General features: G+C 45.1%; 1 protein-coding gene across 22 annotated transcripts in view; it reads right to left on the bottom strand.

The window, feature by feature from the left end:
- LOC121705503 (receptor-type tyrosine-protein phosphatase delta-like) overlaps window positions 1-4,312 on the bottom strand; it is a 98,546-nt gene extending 94,234 nt beyond the window's left edge. For all 22 annotated transcript variants that reach the window (XM_042086504.1, XM_042086564.1, XM_042086529.1 and 19 more), the window contains exons 1-2: window positions 4,205-4,312; window positions 3,968-4,086 (exon numbers count right to left, since the gene is read on the bottom strand). The gene's annotated coding sequence lies outside the window, so the exon portion shown is untranslated. The remainder of the gene's footprint in view (window positions 1-3,967; window positions 4,087-4,204) is intronic.
- Window positions 4,313-19,266: the final 14,954 nt, after the last annotated feature.

Raw genomic sequence — 19,266 nt, 5'->3', positions numbered from 1 at the left:
CTGGAAGGTTATGTTCAGAGGCACATTGTTACACACACACACACACACACACACACACACACACACACACACACACACAGAGAGAAATACACAAAAGAAGCGCCCATGCAGGCTAACACAGATACACAGATGTCCACATGCACGTACCTGAAAGGACACACCCCCACACACAGATAAACACACCCTTTCCCTAGATGTCTTGAGAAAGTTCTTGGAGACGACACCTAATGATAATAAATGAGCCATCACCCTCAGAGAAGGAGGCACTATGTCATTCTCTCAGCCAAGGGGTGGGGGCGCAAGGTCACACACACACATACACACACACACACACACACACACACACACACACACACACACACACACACACACACACACACACACACTATCCCTTTAATTAGCTTATCATGAAAATACACATACACACTCACACCAGCACACCTTCTCCCAAGTGTGTGTAAGTGTGTCAAACCCAATCAGAGCCGTGCTCACTAGGCGAGGAGATCCACAGCAGCATTGGCAGGACTCCTCTCTACGGTCATCCCCACTGAACACACTTTTCACACTCCACATTATGAACTCTCACTCGGGCCATGCCACAAAACACCCTACTGTGCTCACACTGGAGGTCTGCTCTTCTGGGTTAAAAGAGAGCTGACTCCAGATCAGCCGCAGTATGACTGAGCATGTAAAGTGTGTGCTGGCGTTTGCTCTGTGTTTGAGGATCCTTCTGCTTCACACCTCAGACAGACTGAGCCCAACTCCGCCTCATTAGCATGCGGGGGAATCAAACACAAACTACAGCGGAGAGGCGCTGGCAGCCCCGGAGAGGGGGAGGAGGAGAGGGGGGAGGGGACGACAGGCAGAGAGATCAACGGAAAGAGTGAGAGTTGGATGCTTGGAAAAAAATATACGATTTGACAATAGATCAAAATTGTAGGTGTGTGTGGGAAAAGAGAGTGTGTGTCTTTCCTGGCCAATTGTTAGGTGCATCCTGCCCACTCATGGGGTGCGGAGAGCGCCTTAATGAGGCGCACGGCTGTGCATCAGTGTGCTTTTGGGTGGGGGTGGGGCCCCCATCTTATTTAGAGAAACTTGGCTCCTGAAAAAAGCCTTTGCTTTGAACGGCTCTCATCAGCGGAAGCCTTCGCCTCACACGACACCGTCATCTGGTGTTCCTAACAACCTGTCAACGGTGAGGCTCTGCTGGGATAGCCGCCATTTCAGAGCTCTGAACAGAGAAATGGGACTCTTCTCTTGACTCGTCCTGACTCCCTCGCTCACAAAGGCGCTCTCTTTTGCTCCATGGACACGTGATCATCAGTGCGTCAGCACGCAGAGACACACTTTTTCGGAGAAGACAAAGCTCCAATCAAGGCGCCGTGCCTGGATGCACAGGAAGCTGGAGAGGGCGTTGCCTGGGCGGGGATGATTTGCCTGTGACTGGTGCTTGCAGTGGGCTGTTCAAACATTTGATCCCCCTGACTGCCAGACAGACTGTGTGGATGAGCCGCCCAAGCTGCTCCAAAACCCTCCGAAGACACCAGGGAGACGAGCTGATGAGCCCGGTCCATCTAATCCCCAATTTCAAAAGAGTCTATGAGTATGACTACGAGTGAGCTAAACAAAGCCAACCAGCAAATAAGACAGACATTTCCGCTAGCCTCTAAGAAGACATCATCAGCCCGCCTTCCTCCCTGTCCACCTCTTCTGCTGTCTGTCACATCCTCTTTTACCTTCTCCTCCTCCACTCTGCTCTCATTCATCTCTCCATCCTGTCCTCCATCCACCCCCCGACAGTCCTCCACCTTCTCAGTGTGCTGCTTCATGTTTGGAGGAGCGGCCCCAGCACAGCCAACACACTGTCACAGAACACAAAGCAGCACAGCGCACGGCTGACTCACAGCACAGCTCCCTTACATCACATTATGGCATTATGAGCTGGCTCCCTCATAATGCCACTGGAACCCCATGTAAAGGGGGGGGGGGGGGCTGCTCTATCCAAACAACGGCCCTCCATCATAGCTCACAGAGCCGTCCTTCTGAATCCCCCCCCCCCACCCCCCACCCTGCCACAGTAGCAGCGTGTGAGCAAAGTGCTTGGGCAAGCTGTTGGACTTCTGTCTGAACTTACAGAAGGGGCGAAAGCACGGCGTCAGCATTTCACCAAAGGTCTCACCGGAGATCACGAGAGAACTGTCACAAGTATCAAAGCAATGTCAGGCTGGGAGAAAAAAAAGAAGCATCTTTCACATTTATGACTATAAATATCTAAATAAAACTGAGGAAATGCTTACATTGCTGCTTTTGTTGTTTCTTTTTGTCATCTCCTGGGAAGCGGCCATGTCTTCATTACAGTAAACCAGACGTATCTATCTTTCCAGTTCAGTTTTTTCTTCTTTACAGTAAATGGCATGGATGACTTATTCAGTGATGTGATTAGCTCTAGTGCATGCTCGTTTAAGTTAACGACCGCACTATGGGGCACTCATTATCGTCATGCATAATTGATAAACAACAGGAGAGAGTGGGGAAGAGGTGAGGGCACTTCACCACCCACCAACAACCAGCAACATCTGCAGGAGAGGCAGGGCCGGGCATGGCACAGGGCCAGCCATGCCAGTCATGCCCACCTCTCCACATCCTAAAGCTCCACTGCCGCACCACTTCCCTCTGACGTAACAGGGAATACTGGGATGTTTGGAGCCAGGCCATGTGTAGCAGTGCTCCACATAAGTAGAGTACCATAGTTCAGTGTTTCCCATACATTGACTTATTTGTGGCGGCCCACCATAATATCAACATTGACCACCACACAATGATTTTCCAGGTTGTACTAAATTGTGCTTAAATCTGGTTAGCATTATAACCATGCTGTGCTAATTTGTTAAAAACTGTTGCATTCAAGTTCATTCTGCAAACCAACCACCACAAATGGAATTCAATTCTCTGGGAAACACTGAAGTATCATCCAATGATTCATAAATAAACAGTGAGTGGTGAGTACATTTATGTACCATTTATTTATGTAGCATTTATGTAAGTAATTGCATGGAAATGTCTCAAGAAAGAAAAAAGCCAGATATGTTCCTGATAATGTACTTTCCCTTGCTACTTAGAACAGAGTGGAAAGTGAACACTCTGCAAGTTCACTAAATGGCTTTGAATATTTACAGAAAAAGTTGGCTGTATACTTCAGATGCACCACTTTGTAAGTGTGTGTGTGTGTGTGTGTGTGTGTGTGTGTGTGTTTGGGCTTGCTTTATTTGCTTGTTGTTGCATTTGAACCCATTGGCATATACAGTATGACTATCTAATATGAAGAGCATGAAGAGCTCGTTGCTTTTCACAGAGACACACATACACACCTGTCTGTTAAAAAGTCAGAATGTCAGTTTCACTGGAGTCTCAGTCAGTTCACTAAGCTCATCCTCACCTCACTCTCATCCCTCACCCTGATGATGGTGGTCCAAGAGCCTTCTCTGAAAAACTAAGCAGCCCTGGGTTTTGCTGTGAGTGAATGTAGGCTAACCTTTTTGAGTCCTCCATCTGAATTAAATCTAGACTTAAACACACTATAAACCCACATATTGAATTATACAGCACTAAAACAATTACACTACACAATAAATACATCTCCATAATGTCGCCGATGATACGTGGATAATTAAATCATATGGAATGTTAATTACAAGGGGTTAACGGGAAACTGAATAATTTTCATAGACCAATGGTAACGGGAATAGTTCACGCTTAATGTGGCTGAGTTTTGCACTTTGAAGACAATGTTATCATACGTAATAGACAACGGGAAGGTCCGAAGGTAAGCTACCTGGTCGCCAACCGGAACACAAAAACCACAGCTTACGGTGAGGACGCATTGGGGGGGGACCACGGATGCAAACACACACACACACGCAATTATAACCCTCTGCCACTAAGTCAGTATTTTTTTAAATCTACTCACCAGAATCAAGGCTTTAATTCACGGTTTCAGGAAAATCCGGCGGAGTTTTATCCCTCTCCCTCCAAGTTGGAAACAGCGGAGCGCTCTCGACCCAGCTCTGGTCTGAGAACCCCAGTCAACTGAAACGGAAAGCATAAGGCACGTTGGTAACGCAGAGGTAGGCTAGGAGGAGAGATGAGCTTAATAAGGAATGTTCGGGGAAGTGTGCTAGGAAATAATAGGCTACAGAATCATCACCTGCTGTCGTTTTGGAAAATTGCGCGACTCTAGGTCGAGCTGCCGTTTACGAACAGACACCAAGGAAAGTGAGCGGGTGTTCTGCGCGAGCTGTCAGATTCCACTTCAAACTGCTGCTTGCGATGCGCGAGCAGATAAGAAACACACACACACACACACACACACACACCGGGGAGGGGGTGGGGGGTGGGTGTACCCAAGGCAACTTTATATTAGTCCTGAAAAAAGATTATTGAAAGCATGGGAAAGTTTTACTGTCTTCTCTTCTTATAAATGCAAAAGCTTGCCCATATGTTCTAAGTCATTTGTCATAAAAACCTCTGATCATTTGGAAATGAGTTTGGGCATATAAAGCTTTATGATTTGGACTGGATTTAGTTGGCCATAGATTCTTAGGTGCAATGTTAGTAAATGGCCTTTCTACTATTAGTGTCATACCACCAGTGATGTGATGACTGTAAAACCAGACCAGGTTCTAAGAGGAGACTGGGGGCACAATACCAATGAGATGGGCTGGATGATTAATTAGAAGAAAGCAGGCAACAGAGAGAGAGAGAGATGAAGAGAGAGAGAGAGAGAGAGAGAGAAAGAGTGAAGGGGACAGAAACACTTCTCAGCTCTGAATCTCTGTGATTTTGTGACTCATTCCTCCCACCTCCTCTCATCTGTTCCAGCCACATGGCCACTAAAACACATCTTGCATGAGACACACACACACACACACACACACACACACACACACACACACACACACGCACACAAACACACACACGGACGCACTTCAGGCATGTGTGTGGGATAACATATCTGGTAATGTGATGAAATAATAGAGTAATTTCAGCACACAACGAATGAGGAGATGGTCCTCAAATGCAACAGTAACAGTTACTGAGCACACATAGTGTTTAAATGCCAAAACTCTCTCTCTCTCTCTCTCCCGGACACACACACACACACACAAACACACACACACACACACACACACACACACACACACACACACACACACACACACGTGTGAAAACACCCATATACATGCACACACACACACACATATAGAAGTGGCACTTGCACTGGTGCTTTTGAATGTGCATTCATACAGTCATATTTAATTGCCTGTGTATGTGATATTTAAGTTAAGATAAAAGAAGTAGGTCAAAAAGACCACCCAGGGTTTGCAAGGCTCAAGGGGTAACAGCGCGACAGGATCCCAAATGAACTCCAAGGCTTCATCAGAAATGCACATATATTGTGCTAGCAGAGAGAGCAGCACGCGGCTGATGGCAAGCAGCCGTCACAGAGACGGAGAGATGGGCACCAGGCTGGCCAGCAAACACAAAGCCCTCGTTTAGTTATTCATTTATGGCCTCTCATGGCACCATTACTCATTAATCAACCCCCACAATCATTTAGTTTAGATAGAAAATATCAATGTATTTATAGATGAGTTGCAGGAGATGAATGGATAGACAAACAAACAGAGATAGATAGATAGATAGATAGATAGATAGATAGATAGAGTGGCATATATCTCTCCCACTGAAACAGGTGGATAGCGTGATCACAGAGATGGATGTGGTGGAAGAGTGATGGGGAAGAGAGAGCGGCTATCCAGAGGGGCGTTATGGAGACGTACGTCCAGAGAGAGCGGCTATCCAGAGGGGCGTTATGGAGACGTACGTCCAGAGAGAGCGGCTATCCAGAGGAGAGTTATGGAGACGTACGTCCAGAGAGAGCGGCTATCCAGAGGAGAGTTATGGAGACGTACGTCCAGAGAGAGCGGCTATCCAGAGGAGAGTTATGGAGACGTACGTCCAGAGAGTGAGGAGCTCCAGCCAGTGGCCCTATCCATTTCAATAATGACCCCACGCCAAAGAAATACTCCCAGCACTGCACAGGGTCACCTCATTATAAACCAGCGTTCATGTGCTCGCACGCACACACACACACACACATGCACACACACACACACACACACACACACACATACTGGTGGGAGACTATGAGGGCAAAGGTTGTTCAAGAGCATCTTCATTTTCACCGTCCCCCCATACACACACACCCACACACACACAAGCAACATCAATTCTCAACAAGATATTCATTTCTCTCTCGGTCACAGGGGACACGGTGGTGTCCCTGTCCTCTATCGACCCCAGCCTGAGATGCTGCAGCTGAAGCACACGTGTGGCACATACAGTACTGTATACAAATGCACAAACCTCCCTCTGTGCATGCGGACAGGACAGGAGGCTTGAGAGCAGACACACTAGTGTGCAGACACACTAGTGGCCTCACAGGAGAGGAGAGGTGCGTCTCAAGGGCCATCCATCACTGTGTATTAGGGCCAACAGTATTCAATTTGCTCACAGACACAGTGTGACAGTCGGAGGGGTTGAGAGGGACTGTGCGCGTGTCAGTGTGTTCACCACGTTTCTCCTGCTCTAATGGAGTGAGGGATAGGCACCCTCCTGCTGCACCTAAACAAATGACCTCCTCATGACAGACACATGGAAGTGGGGAATAGAAAGAAGATGAAAGAAAGTGATACAGAAAAATGAGAGAAAGAGAGAGAGATAGAAGATGTGAGAGAGAGAGAGAAATGAGAAATGAGAGAAAGAGAGAGAGATGTGAGAGAGAGAGAGAGAAATGAGAAAGAGTGAGAGAGAGCAAATTAGCATACAGCTGGGACCTACAGCTGCTAATACACACACACACACACACACACACACACAAGTACACACACACACACACACAAGCACACACATACACACACACACACAAGTACACACACACACACACACAGACACACAAGCACACACATACACAAGCACAGGCACACACTTACACTCATCTGTCCCTCTAAACTGGCTGCTCTCTTGCACACACACACACAGGAGGAGACTGAAGCAGGAGCAGAGCAGAGCAGAGGAGACTAACTAAACTAAAGGCATCCCTGCTTGTGTGAAAGGAAGACAGGAGCAGGTCTGGAGAACATGCTGCATGCTCCAAGCAAGCAGGTAACATGCTCAAACAGCACAAAGGCAGGTGCAAAAAACGGGTTGAAGTCCTAGATGAAATAACGGGATATCCTTTGGCGGAGAGCGGATTGGTCTCACCTTGGAGAATGATTAAAGCAACTCATTTTAATCAGGACGAGTAATTAAACACTGATGAAACCTCAACTCTATGAGCGGAGATTTCTCCTTCTGCCTGAGAAAAAAAAGTGCAAAAATATTTTCAACACTTTGGGTGTGAGAGGAAGACGCAAATAACTCTACTGTTATCTTTGTAATTAGGCCGCAAGGGAGTGTGTGTGTGTGCTCATGCACGTGTGTGTGGTATGTGTTCTCGCTCCCCCATCTCTGTCTCTGTTTGGAGTACCGTGTTAAAGGATTCTGATGTCTTGAAGAAGAGCTTCCTCTCTCTGATTATCAAACACTCCAACCAGTATGGGATATGTCATACTTGAAATTATTAATTCAACAAATTATTATTAATTATTAACAAAAAAAACAGTTGCCATAGGAGTGTATGTGAATTGCGCATTAAATGTGCACACAGTAAGTCCTATATTCTGTTGCTTGTTATGTTGTTGTGTGAGAGGAAGAGATACAGTACCTCCTTCCCTGCTCCTACCTGTACACCTCACATGTCTCATTATGATGTGAAATCATCTGGCAACTGACACCAAAATGGAACTAAATCAGTGTGGATTTAACTCCATCTGATTTAAAACAGAGCCTTGAACTTAATCAGTGTGGATTTAACTCCATCTGATTTAAAACAGAGCCTTTTTCACCAACATGAGCAGGTGCTCTGGGGCGTTTGTAGTTCAAGTGAATATTCAGGAGGGATTCCTCTACAGACAACGAAGCCATATTTTCAGAAGCAATATAAATGTCCTGGCACAACTGGGTTGTAAATAAGTTATGGCCTTGCTGCTAGGAGAACAATGCAATGTTAAAGGTCTGCTCTGATGTCTAACTGCTGAGCTGTTACAGTTTTTGTCAAGGCCCTTTTTCAAAGATTAGTCTGCTTACCTTTTCAAATTATCCCCCTTGGTTCATTTTCAGTTTCATTTGATGTGATTTTCCGATTTTACAAATATAAGCTCATTTGCTGAGGGTTATATTAGAAGGTACATATATTTTGTCCTTGCAAAAGTTTCACACATTAGTCATGTGACGGTTAAAGACACATGAATAAATTAACCTACAGTGTGTGGTAAATAGTATTGCTATAGATTTTATACTTAGATAGTGAACTGGTACAATTTATCCGTAAGTAATTTGATACGGCGATGTTGTCTAGTTCGTCTAGCCTTCCTTTATGTGTGCTTTGGTCCTAATAAACATAAGATAGGTCAGTGCAATCCTATCACATGGGCTTGGTCACAACTATGTGTTAGTGTGTTGATAAGTGCACAATGCTAAAACAGGGGGGAAATGAAGAGCCAGTGATGTGGAGAGACGTCAATACAGCGTACAGGGGAATAGTGAGGAGGGGTGGAGATGGAGAGAGAGAGCCAGGCCATGCATGGTGCCCTTGATTCAGCCCAGGGGAGTGTGAGAAGCAAGCAGATGAGCTGGACCACAGAGCAGGCTCTGTTCACAGGTGCCCCTTTTGTGTGTGGCCAGACAGACGTGTGCGTGTTTGTGTGTGTCACTGCGTGTGTTTTCTGAATTTTGTGTGTGTGATAGAGAAAGAGGTTGAGCAGAGAGAAAGAGCGAGTGAGAGAGAGAAAGAGAGAAAGAAAGTAAAACATTAAAGAGTTATTCATCTGGAAGTAAGAAGCAGATTGTGTTGAACGATATCTGATCTCATCAAGTAATCAATAGAGGCAGAATTTATTGGAAGGTTTCCAGAAAGGAAGTGAAAAAATATATATTTAGTTGAGAACACTGCAGTTCCAGTTTGGCCACAGATACAGCGTGCTCAAGCAATTTATACATTTAAGTTTTTAATAGAGTTATAGACTTAATAGAGTATTCTTGTGTAAACACACACTATGATGCTGTTGATTTCTAGCCTAGGCACCCAAACCTACCTGCTGTCGTGCCTCTCTCTCTCTCTTTCTCTCTCTCTCTCTCTCTGTGTGTGTGTGTGTGTGTATGTGTGTGTGTGTGTGTGTGGAGAGGTTACCACTGGAGGAGGAGCGGTGCAGGATGAGGCAGAAGCAGAGAGGGGAAGCAGAGGGGCATCACACCCCAAACACCATATCAGAACCCAAACACCATATCAGAACCCAAACACCATATCAGAACCCAAACACCATATCAGAACCCATCCACACATCACACCCCAAACACCATATCAGAACCCATCCACACATGACACCCCAAACACCATATCAGAACCCATCCACACATGACACCCCAAACACCATATCAGAACCCATCCACACATCACACCCCAAACACCATATCAGAACCCATCCACACATGACACCCCAAACACCATATCAGAACCCATCCACACATGACACCCCAAACACCATATCAGAACCCATCCACACATCACACCCCAAACACCATATCAGAACCCATCCACCATATCAGAACCCATCCACCATATCAGAACCCAAACACCATATCAGAACCCATCCACACATCACACTCCAAACACCATATCAGAACCCATCCACCATATCAGAACCCATCCACACATCACACTCCAAACACCATATCAGAACCCATCCACACATGACACCCCAAACACCATATCAGAACCCATCCACCATATCAGAACCCATCCACACATCACACCCCAAACACCATATCAGAACCCATCCACACATCACACCCCAAACACCATATCAGAACCCATCCACACATCACACCCCAAACACCATATCAGAACCCATCCACACATCACACTCCAAACACCATATCAGAACCCATCCACCATATCAGAACCCATCCACCATATCAGAACCCATCCACACATGACACTCCAAACACCATATCAGAACCCATCCACACATGACACTCCAAACACCATATCAGAACCCATCCACCATATCAGAACCCATCCACACATGACACTCCAAACACCATATCAGAACCCATCCACACATGACACTCCAAACACCATATCAGAACCCATCCACCATATCAGAACCCATCCACACATGACACCCCAAACACCATATCAGAACCCATCCACACATGACACTCCAAACACCATATCAGAACCCATCCACCATATCAGAACCCATCCACACATGACACTCCAAACACCATATCAGAACCCATCCACACATGACACTCCAAACACCATATCAGAACCCATCCACCATATCAGAACCCATCCACACATGACACTCCAAACACCATATCAGAACCCATCCACACATCACACTCCAAACACCATATCAGAACCCATCCACCATATCAGAACCCATCCACACATGACACTCCAAACACCATATCAGAACCCATCCACACATGACACCCCAAACACCATATCAGAACCCATCCACACATGACACTCCAAACACCATATCAGAACCCATCCACCATATCAGAACCCATCCACACATGACACTCCAAACACCATATCAGAACCCATCCACACATGACACTCCAAACACCATATCAGAACCCATCCACCATATCAGAACCCATCCACACATGACACTCCAAACACCATATCAGAACCCATCCACACATGACACTCCAAACACCATATCAGAACCCATCCACACATCACACCCCAAACACCATATCAGAACCCATCCACACATGACACTCCAAACACCATATCAGAACCCATCCACACATCACACTCCAAACACCATATCAGAACCCATCCACACATCACACCCCAAACACCATATCAGAACCCATCCACCATATCAGAACCCATCCACACATGACACCCCAAACACCATATCAGAACCCATCCACCATATCAGAACCCATCCACACATGACACCCCAAACACCATATCAGAACCCATCCACCATATCAGAACCCATCCACACATGACACTCCAAACACCATATCAGAACCCATCCACCATATCAGAACCCATCCACACATGACACTCCAAACACCATATCAGAACCCATCCACACATGACACACACGTTTCTAGGGAAGGTGCACTTGTGCAGGACGACTAAGTCTTTATACTGAGAGAGCATTAATAAAGAGTGTAGTTAAGGGTGTGCTGATGAGTGTGGAGCCTGGAGTATGGAACCTGCACACTCAGATGGCACTCAAGCGCACGGGCCCCTAGTTGTCTTCTAGTCCTCAGCAGCTCTTCATTTGGACTTCACTCCTCTGTCTTGGCAACTGAACCCAGGCGTCACATCGCACTCTCTCTGGTTCCTCTGGGGGGAGGAAAAGAGAGGAGCAGAGCACGGGCATCCTCCCTCCCTTAACACTCTCCCTCAAAGCCCCATCCATCCATCAGTGTGGTCTGTTGTGACAGCTTCCAGATTTGCGATCCAATCAGGTCACTTTAGGTCTGCCCTTACATCTGATTTACATTCATCACAGGCTTCGATTGGTGAGTGTTACAGTAAATTTGTTTTCATCAGTCCAAACAGCTGACTTTGGATCATGTTATCTCTACACTGGTGCGTGTGTGTGTGTGTGGGTCTGTGTGTGTGTGCATATTTCTGTCCTCACCTAATTGCCCTTCTAAAATCAATCAGTCATTGCAATATTAACCTCACATTCCTTAAGAATTCAGTAGTACAATCCACATGGAGCAAAATGATGACACAGGAAGTGTGTCGGATGCCCTGAGAGGCCCTGCAGGTGACACACGCAATCTTCTGTTTGGAGCGTTTCTGTGGCAGAACACACCAGCCAAACACAGCTTTCATCTCACAGATACCAGCTATGGTTAGCTTGTTGGAAGATGAGAAAGTGGTTTATGTGTGTGTGTGTGTGTGTGCGTGTGTGTGTGTGTGTGTGTGTATGTGTGTGTGTGTGTGTGTGTGTTTTACCATGTGTAAGAGATGGCTTTGATTTGTGGGATAAAAGCGACCCCCGTCTGCCTTTCATTGACAGGTTTATTTAAGGCATAGGCATCAGAGTGCGCACACAGTCTCCCATACAGATGCACTGAAACACACACACACACACACACACACACACACACACATATCCACATCACTGCTGCATGCACAGTGTCTCTTTGGAGCTTTAATGTTATTTAGTCATACTTCAATGCAATTCATCTGATTCACACACTGACAGAAGTGTCCCTAGGGTTTGGCTTGAGACACTAAATTGTTGTGGTGTACAGTATGTAATCATGGCAAAAGTAAAACTTACTCTTCACACATTTACCTTTTACCACTTTTTGAAAACCTACTACCTTGTTAGTAGGTTAGTAGATTATAATAGGTTTTATGTGTTTAGGCTTTTATTTTGCTAAATGAGACAAGTGCTCTGGAATTATAGTTTCTCTAACTTTAAATACCACAACAGCATCAGATCAACCAGATACTGTTAGCATTATGTGTAATGTATGCATATTGGTAATACTGTAACTTCAGACCTGGGCAGCATTCAGACGGACTTGCATGGCAAACTTGTCCTGTCCAAATCCTACATTCCTCCAGAAGAAGCCAATCCTGCTGCCCATTAGAGAGTATTAGACTTTTGCATTTACTAAACACTGGGCCACGCTTCCTACAGCTCCACCCCTCTATTGTATGCTAATGAACACGTACAGTCCTCAGCAAAGCCTTGGTGTAAATCATAGATTTTGCCACATAAGACAAGTTATTTTTATCTGTGTTCTTCTCGCGGTGTGTTTCTCTTAAAGAAGAGCTCCACTCTCCCAGGGGAGGAAGTTATGAAAGATCCATCAATTCATTGTGCTGATTTGGGCTCCAGGCAGCAAAGCCGAAAGACCTGACCTTGAAGATGCGGCTATGAGGGACAGAAGGTGGAAAAGCAGACTTACCCCCCCCCCCCTCTCTGAAGACTGAAGAGAGAACAACTGTTTAGACATGAAACAGCGAAAGCCACTGCAAATATAAAGCAAGTTTCAGTCATTTGAACACTTTACACTACTCACTGCTCTAGCTGGCCACAAAATGTAGCATACATACCATCAGTCAGATTGAAAACAAGGTTAACCCAGTTTGCCTTATTTTGCATTTAACCTTGGTTGCCTAGCTCAAAAAAGTGGAGAAATAACAAATATATTCACTGTTTAGTTGCACACAGACATAGCTCACACAACAAGGACATGGTGTTGTGGTTCACACACAGTGACAACAGAAAGGAAACAACAAAAGTTACGGCCTTTCTAAACTTGATCTGACCTTATAGCAGTAGCTATATAATGCTGAAAAACTCAACCATGCTGCGTTGTGCTGTGCTCTATTGCTCTCTCTCATCGTGTGTGTGTGTGTGTGTGTGTGTGTTAATCTCCAGCTGCTTTCAAAGGAATGCTAATCAGGTTTGGTTTTCTGTCAAGAGACTAGGCACAGAACTACTGACAAACCCCTCCCACAAAATCCGAGAGCGGGGAAAGAGAATATGATCTGGCGGTCATTTGCTTTAACCCTGTTGTCACAACCTATTTCATCGGCCAACCAACACTGCACTTTACAGTGTTGCATGGTAGCTTATGGAAACTCATGGGAGCATGTTGTCAAATCTGGTTGTTGTCAGAGCAACTGAAGCTTCGGGTCACTGATAGTAAACTGAGTGCCTCTTAAGTGAAAGTCCTTTGTCATTTTGTATACTATAGTGATTAGATGGTATGCACAAAATATAATATCCTGTTCTTAAGACATCTGGAGCAGCTACTGATGACTTTAGAAGCTATCGTCCCATCTCCAACCTGCTATTTATTTCTAAACTTCTTGAGCGCACTGTAACCTCACAGCTCCAAGAACACTGATCATGGCCTGTGGGAAGTGTTTCAGTCCAGTTTTAGGGCTAAGCACAGCACCGAGATGGCCCTGGTCAAGGTTATTAACTACCCACTCATTGCCGCCGATACAGAACCATGTCAGCATTCTCTTACTGCTTGACCTCTCAGCTGCCTTCTACACGCACAACACACTGCTCACCCGGTTGGAATCACTGCCACTGGCACTCCACTCTCTTGGTTTAGGTCATATCTCACAGCTAGGGAACAGTTTGTCTCCATAGGTCATTTCAGGTCACCCAGTTCAACCCTCTCACACGGTGTTCCCCAGGGTTCTGTCCTAGGTCCCCTGCTCTTTATCATTTACATCCTCCCCCTTGGTCACATTTCACATCAGTATGATTTAAACTTTCACTGCTATGCTGATGACACACATTTTTAAATTCACACTAAGCCCTCCCACACACTCCCTCCCTCCAATCTGGTCACCTGCCTTAATGCCATTAGCAACTAGATGACACAGAATTGTCTCAAATTAAACCATGACAAGACAGAAGCCATACTCATTGCCACACCAGCTGTATTGAAAAAGCTCAAACAATCACAGTTATCCATCCCTGGCTATTTTACCACCACTACCTCTGAATTCAAAATCCTTGGTGTCATAATTGACTCTACTCTCTCCTTTGACTCTCACATTGAATACATCACTAAGTATAAGTATTCATACTCTTTTGATCCCATGAGGGAAATTTGGTCTCTGCATTTATCCCAATCCGTGAATTAGTGAAACACACACAGTGAGGTGAAGTACACACTAATCCCGGCGCAGTGAGCTGCCTGCAACAACAGCGGCGCTTGGGGAGCAGTGAGGGGTTAGGTGCATTGCTCAAGGACACTTCAGCCATGCCTACTGGTCGGGGTTCGAACCGGCAACCCTCCGGTTACAAGTCCAAGGCGCTAACCAGTAGGCCACGGCCGCCCCACTAAAACAGCCGTCTTCCACTTCAAAAACATTGCCAAACTCTTCCCCTCCCTTAACCCCACCACTGCCGAGACTCTCATTCATGCTTTCATAACCTACATAACTACTAACAGACTACAATACATATAAAATTCCGCTGCAAGGGTTCTCCCATAATAGGCCCTGGCAACACATCACTCCCATCCTCCATCAACAACACTGGCTCCCTGTGCAATACCGTATTCAATTCAAAATCCTTCTTGTCTTTAAAGCCCAACATAATCTTGCATCCTCTTATGTTTCAAACCTTCTGACCCCTTACCAACCAACCCACACCTTACGGTCCGCTGATGCCCACCTCCTCCACCCCCACTCCACCCCCACATCTCCCTTCCATGGGTAACCGGGCGTTTAGCGTGGCTGGCCCCAATCTCTGAAACTCCCTCCCACTTGCACTACATGTACAGTACGTCAAAGCACTTCACTGTATCCATGCTAAAAACTCACCTTTTCACTCTTGCTTTTCCTTTCTACTCCTAATTGCCTCCCTCCATCCCATCCTTTCCCCTGTCTATCTACTGTTGTTTTATTTTGGTTGTCAATGTTTGACCCCTGCTGAATGTATAGTGTCTTTTACTAAGTGTACAGTCTACATGTATTGGCCCTGTGTGTTGCTTTTATGCTGCTTTTATGTCTGTGTGTTGCTTTTATGCTGCTTTTATGTCTGTGATACTCTTGCCATTATTGTGCAGTGTCCTTGGGTGACATGAAAGGAACTTTAAATAAAATGTATTATTATTATTATTATTATTATTATTATTAGAAAACCCCATACATGTAATTCATAAGGTTCATAGACTTAGTGCTGTTATTGGCATTAGTCCCTCAATATGGCTACAACTGCAAGCTGGGCCACCTGCAACCATCAGTTTGTATTAGTGGCTGCTGCTTAAGATATAGATCCTTTCAACAATAAAAACAAAAACAATGCTTGAACATTCTATTTGGTTCCCAATCTACTTCCTCTGCATTAAGATAACATATGGAATGTTAAAACCAGGGCTTGAAAACGAAATTATTTTTCAAACGTTCCGTTCCGAACGGTTCAGGTAGGCCTATGTTTAATGTTTTCGTTCTTGCATGCGTTCCGCCACCAACATATCGGTCCTGAACCGGTTCGGAACGCAAAATATTGTTCGTTCTTAAAGTTCCGGCAGTGTTTGGCGGGCCTATCAAGTCTATTTTTGTGGACTTTACCTTAGAATAGACGTACTCATTATTTCCCCTTGATTTAGCCTATACCGCAGACTTACTGTAGGCCTAACCTATGCCTATAAATCATTTCTTATCAAAAAAATTTCTGGATACATGCTAAACTCCTTACCTGGTTGTAGCCTAAGTTTTATCCATATGGAGATCTTCAAAGGCTTGCGCTATAATTCCAACTCTGTTTATAAACGAACCTGTCTGTTGCTGACAAGGCCTATCTCAAATTTCCCGTTTAACTCTTCTACATAGAATAGGCTATAATTGCGCAAAAATTTCAAATCCCGACTTGAAAACGACAAGGCGTGGACAGGCAAAATAGGCTATTACGCATAGGCTACAAACAATTTCCAAATCAGTTTCAGTAGCCTATGCTACGAGCTGGCCTAAGATCCGAAGTGGCAGACGGATAGGTTACATTACAACAGCAAGACAAAATATACACATTTGGACCAAAGGTCCATTTATTCGTTTTTTTTTTTTTCAAACTGCAGAAATCAAATTATTAGGCTGTTCGCCTACAATCAAACGAGTAGAACATTTAGGATATGCTTTTATAAAATTTTATAAAATATATAGAGAACAAAAAAAAAACATTATTAACCGGTTTTGTGGATTTCAGAATAACGTTTCTGTTCCGGAACAGTTGAAGACCATTTTGTTTTCGTTTCCGTTTCCGCTCCTCGTAAAATTCCGTAAAATTCCGTTCGTTTTCGGTTTTCGCTTTCGTTCCTTGAACCGGATCGGAGCTCTGGTTAAAATGGAAGCCTTGTGGGGCCAAATATGATGCTAATGGAACTCTCTTGAAAGGTTCTATAGATGCTCAAGAAACACGTACACAAGAATCATATGTATGAACAGTATGTCGTCACACTGACACATCTCTCACCCCACACATTCATAGAAAGCAATGTTACTGGTGCCTGCTTGTGTCCGGGGCTGGTCAGAGGCGCTGTGCTCTTAAACCCTGGAGGCCAACTGACCCATTTTTGGCAGACAGTTGTGTGATGCAGCCATGCTCTCTTTCTCTGTCTAACACACACACACACACACACACACACTCATGCATGCACACACACACATGCACACACACACACACACACACACACACATGCACACACACACACATCACATGAACAAACGCACATACACGTGCACACACACACACACACACACACACACACACACACACACACACACTCATGCATGCACACACACACATGCACACACACACACACACACACACACACATGCACACACACACACATCACATGAACAAACGCACATACACGTGCACACACACACACACACACACACACACACACACACACACACACACACACATGCACACACACACACACACACACACACACACACAGACCTTGTTAAGTCCCTCTGTTGAGAGCGAAGGACAGCAGCACACTCTGAAAGTGAAATCATTATGATGGATGGCAACGCCATGTGTTGCATCAGCTGTCTGTGCTCTTCCTGTCAGCTTGTATCCACACAAATACACATGCACACACATACACACACACACTCACACTACAACTGCAAGTCAGGCTCCCACTCATCAATGCCTAATCAGGCCCAAGCTGAGTCATCAGCCAGTCTTCAGTGAAGTGTTACCTGACTAACACATTAGTCTGCCATTTAGGACTGCTGGCTGTCCATCTCTGACAAATCAATTCCCTAGCATCAGGGTTCGCTTTTGATGACATCTCCATGAGGCACTGCTCTCTGCTACCCTGGAAATCCAGAGTTCTCGCGAGAGCACAATGGAATTGTCTCTGCGAGACACTCTGGCAATGAGCAATGATGCACGTTACTTTTACCCCAACATTCCGGGGAACCAGCTAAACTGATGAAGACAGCGCTGCAACGTTGGAGGACAGTACACATTGGTCGTAGTGTTATCCGACTGCGTCGAAGTCCGAAATCATTCAGAGTAAACATGGTCTAGTGTTATCCAATTGCGTGCAGTGAGATTTTTAAATGCATGTTTGTTGCCAGCCCTCGAGTTGGGCCATTACATTGTTCTTGGCCAGACCCTTAATCTTTCTAGATTACCAGGGTCTGGATTTTCCAGGCTAGCTCTCTGCACTGCTGCTGGAGAACTCTTGAGAAGGTAGTCCATAACTGAACTATGCATATGTAGGCTGGTGGGCCTGTACAGAAACAAACTGTTACTATTTCATGCCTGGACATGGCTTTACATTTAAAAGGCCTATGGCCTGTGTTGCTGATAATGTCAAAGATATACAACAATATATGGAACATACTGTAACGTCGGCGCAAAAGACAGTGCTAGCGTTCACCCGCGCAGGGCATCCTGGGATACGAGAGCGAACATTTGGGGGGTTTATGTCTTTATATCTCCTTAGTTTTGAGTGTAATGTTAGCGTCTTTATTGTAACATGTTTCCCTTTTAGTTCTCCCTCGTGTGTGATCCTTTTTGTGTGGGGGGCTGCGTCCTCCCCTGTATGTGTAGTGTGTGTGTCTGTTTGACCTGCCCCGTTTGTATTGTGTTCTGTGTCTTGGTCTTGGTCTGTGTGCTCTCATTCTCAGCTAATTAACCTTTTGATTGGACAACTGTGTGTGTCGCTATCAAATCAATACAATACTATATAAAATGATCATTGCTAAAGACAATCAAGAAAAAACTATGTAGGCCTACATGGCTCAGAACCTGGATGAGGTCAGACAATGACACCATATCACAAAAACAAATCCATTACAGTAACTTAAAATAATGTAAGGCCTGGTTGCCGAAATTATAAGAATGTTTATGTGAGTGGGTGTGGCTGGTGCATCTCTTAGGAGAAATAATATTTTAATCGACAACCATTGCAAAAGGAGAAAGCACAGATTTTCTGAGTTCTAATTTACATGAAATGTGACAGTGCAATTCAAAATATTTGTTTAGCCTGATAAAACTACGAATTTGTCGAGTGAAACGTTTTACACGCTGACAGTTACAAAAA

The sequence above is a fragment of the Alosa sapidissima genome, chromosome 1 (assembly GCF_018492685.1).
Source record: "Alosa sapidissima isolate fAloSap1 chromosome 1, fAloSap1.pri, whole genome shotgun sequence".
NCBI classification, from domain to species: domain Eukaryota; kingdom Metazoa; phylum Chordata; class Actinopteri; order Clupeiformes; family Clupeidae; genus Alosa; species Alosa sapidissima.
This window is presented reverse-complemented; position numbering and strand designations above follow the sequence as displayed.